The sequence below is a fragment of the Chiloscyllium plagiosum genome, unplaced genomic scaffold (genome assembly GCF_037043375.1).
Source record: "Chiloscyllium plagiosum isolate Xiang-an unplaced genomic scaffold, Cpla_swu_hap1 HiC_scaffold_13, whole genome shotgun sequence".
NCBI classification, from domain to species: domain Eukaryota; kingdom Metazoa; phylum Chordata; class Chondrichthyes; order Orectolobiformes; family Hemiscylliidae; genus Chiloscyllium; species Chiloscyllium plagiosum.
In genome coordinates, this window is record NW_028270151.1 from 96,880,554 (window position 1) to 96,884,287 (window position 3,734).

Genomic DNA, 3,734 nt, shown 5'->3' on the forward strand with positions numbered 1-3,734 from the left:
ATTTTGCAACAATAGATATTTCCGCAGATTCTTTGTCAAAACCAACGCCAGGGGGACATGCCATTACCCAACAAACCAAGCTCTCTACATTATAGGTAAAAGTATGTCTCGACACGTACAGCCAGACTCCTCTGACCACTCGGAGTTATGAGACAGCATAAACCGAAAGACATACTTGACAACAACTCACCAAAAAATGGACCAAATACCTATCATAGGCAAGACAAATTTGGAAAAAAATTATTGCATGTCGTGACTGCAGGAAACATTATACAGGACAGACAACTCATGATACGCATTCTTGAAGATCAACTTGACATGAAACACTGCCAGGTGTCCGCAGTAGGTTGACTCATGACACTGAGTGTCGCTGATTCCGTGGCTGGAATCTCGCAATGTGTGACAGTCTGCAGCAATGGAGAATGTGTTGCTGGAAAAGTACAGCAGGTTAGGCAGCATCCAAGATGCAGGAGAATGGGTGTTCTGACATGAATACTTCATCAGATGTTCGGCCAAACGTCGATTTTGCTACTCCTCAGATGCTGCCTGATCAACTGTGTTTTCCAGCACCACACTCTTGACTCTGATCTCCAGTATCCACACTCCACACTTTATACTCCGTCTGCAGCATTAGTTAGTTCCTTGTGTGCGGGAACTATTGATATTACCAATGTAAAATTCGATTGCTGATTGAGAAATACAACCAGGTCCGCAGCCCAAAAGAGTATTTCTATTGTTTTGAGTTTCCTGGCTGTACAATGTGTGCTTCTGTGATCGCACAGTTTGCAGTAGTCTGGGGAGCGGTTGCAGCTATCTGCGTTTACATCCTAGATGCTATTGGTGCTGTTTGATTTGTTATTGATTTGTGCAACAGTAACACAGTGACAAATCAATTAATATTTCAAGAAGGCAGACCGACGTGGAAAATATCGAGGTGCTGGTGACATTTGATCAGAGATTACCGAGATTCAGGAGAAACTAATGTTGATTTCTTTCGGGTCGTGATGAAGAACAACCAGGGAAATAAGTCACCAGCGGGTACAGTTTACAAGGGCCCTCATAGGAAGCAAAATGCGAAATAAAAATTACAAAATGACGAAGACAGACGAGAGTAATCATGGGTAATCAGACTTCCACTCCGCAGCTCCCCTAAATCCCACACCCAGCCCCATTGTAAACAAATGTTAGAGAACCATAAACATTAACGTCGTCCATTGGAACGATCCAAGTCTTTTCTAAATTTTCGATTCGGCTATAAGTTTCAATTATTATTTTTCTTTCCTGGGAAATCATCTCTTTCATTGTTAGCAATCGTAAAGGGAGCCATCCTTTTTGTCATGGAAATAATATGATACTAAACTTTGTTTGTGCTGTGTATAAGACTCCACTTTGTCACACGTTTCTTCTACTTTCTCTCGATTTTAATGGTACTCTGTCTTTGGAATCTTCCGACCAACGTGCATGACCTCATAATCAGGACATGTAACTGCATCTGACAAGTTTTTGCCCACTCACCAAATCTACCTATATGCCTATTCATATTGCCACGATCTCATCATAACATGCTCTCCCACGCGTGTGTATTGTCAGCAAATTTGGACACATTTCACACTGCCTCTTTCTCCATGCTATTAACAGAGAGATAATTGAAGCCTTAAATATACTCAGTCTTGAAAGGCCTCTGCTGTAAATATTTCTACATACTTGCTACCCTCTGAATGTGAGAGCATCCTCCTCATTTATTTCTTATGTGGGTAACCCCTTCCCCTGAGATTGGGATCTCCGGTCCTTCACTATTCTGGATATAAAGTAGAACAGAACAAACTTTTAAAGTAAAACACAATCTCGCTGCTGTCTCCAATGCCAGTTCTGAGTTTTCTTTTTTAACCTCTGTTTGAATAAACTGCCCTGATGAGCACATTATTGCTGACAATGACACATCTGCTTGACAGGTGCTTCAGTGCCTGTGATTGGAGTGGAGCTGAAAGGCGCGATAAAAGTGCATCTTTTTTCACTCGACCATTGCTATATTATTAATCTCTTTGCTCATGAAAATGGATCCTTTATATGCTTTCAATCTCTCATCAATACCGAGCATGTTTCACTCACAGTTGATTTTAAATGATTTCTTGTTGGATGAGTTATCTCTGGAACTCCAGAAAAACCGTCTCAACAACTCGATATGTTCTCGAGTCTGCTCATTTCTTGACGTACAGTAATCATGCTCCAAAGGAAACATTTCAAGAGACGTGAATCTCTCCACAAAAGGAGGTTTATTTATCTCTCTACATGGTGCAAAGCAGAGGATTGTGAAAAGATTCTGGGAATGTGGCCAATTGTCAAGTGGGAAAGCTTTCAACAAGCAAAACAGAAATCCCAGCGTCGAGCTTTGTGAATCTTTAGATATTCCTTGGGGCGCAGATTCAGTGGGAAATGAGGGGTGAACTGGCCGGCTGGGCAGAGACAGTTTAGAAATCTTTCTGTTCTTTCGGAGGCCGGTATTTTGACTCTGATGTACTCCGGACTTGAATTGATCTGTGATATTGAAGGATTCTGTTCCTGCACATCAGGAAGTCAAATCTCATATCAGCTCTGGGGTAATTAGAAAATGCGGGAACAGATAGGACACTGAAAGGCTGGAAATGAGGCGATCTCTGTAGGAGAATAACTGATTTCCGCTGTCATGCATGTGACTTTAAAGGGTGGGATCAGACTATTCCCATGTCTTCACCGTGAATTGCCCAGGATTTATTTCGGAAACGACATACTAATTAAAGATGATTGTCAATATGGGAGGAGCAGGCTGCAGCTTGCATTCGGGGATCATTGAAGCCATTGGCTCAACAGTCTCTGTGGCGATGTTAGTCAGTGCGTTCGGCTCTTCACTGACAGGTTGCTGTTCTCCCACGACCCAGGAACAGAGCAACAGCTGTTCTCACACAATCTGTTGTTTTTTTTGTCCGCACAGTTCCGGGATTTTACCGAGTTCAGAACAGAAACCGTTGTCTCTGTTTATCTCTCCCCAGATGCTGCCAGATCTGTTTAGTTTCTCCTGCAATCTCTCCCTTTCTTTTTAACTGAATGACCATTTCAACCATCGAGATTGTTTACACAGTCCAAACATGTCCTGACATTTAACCCTATCGAAACTGTGGTGATTGAATTCAAACAAATAAATTTGAAGCAAGTTTAGTAGCGCGCTTCTGCAGTTGTGGCCAAGTGGTTGACGCGATGGGCGTTAATTCCACTGTGGATTTCTCATTGCAGTTAAGTATTTTCTGACTGTAATTGAGAGCCGAGAGTGAACTTGAAGAGTGCTTGTTCTCTGCTTTCTTGTTTCAAATTTAAATCGCAGGATAAGGTGAAATGCGTATAATTCAGGCAAGGAACGTTAGTAATCTGCAACCAACCGCCTGTCAGGATGGAAAAGGCAGAAAACTCCAAAGCAGGTAAGATCCGTTTAGTTGTACACTTCCATTACTGAATACGTTTGCCCCTCTGCCAAAAGTGACGCCAAACGAGATAAGAACCGTTCAGGGGATTGTGTTGGACTGGTGCAGACTTAGTGGGCCAAAGGGCATTTTTGTGCTCGACACTTCCATGGCCAGCTGCGAGGTGGTCAGTTTGTGAAGTAACAGGACATCCTTTGCAAAATGTCTTTCGGCGAGGAAGAGGTCGAAGCTACTCTCCCCGATAGTTCTGACAGTCACGGTATTCATTGGCACATTTCAATT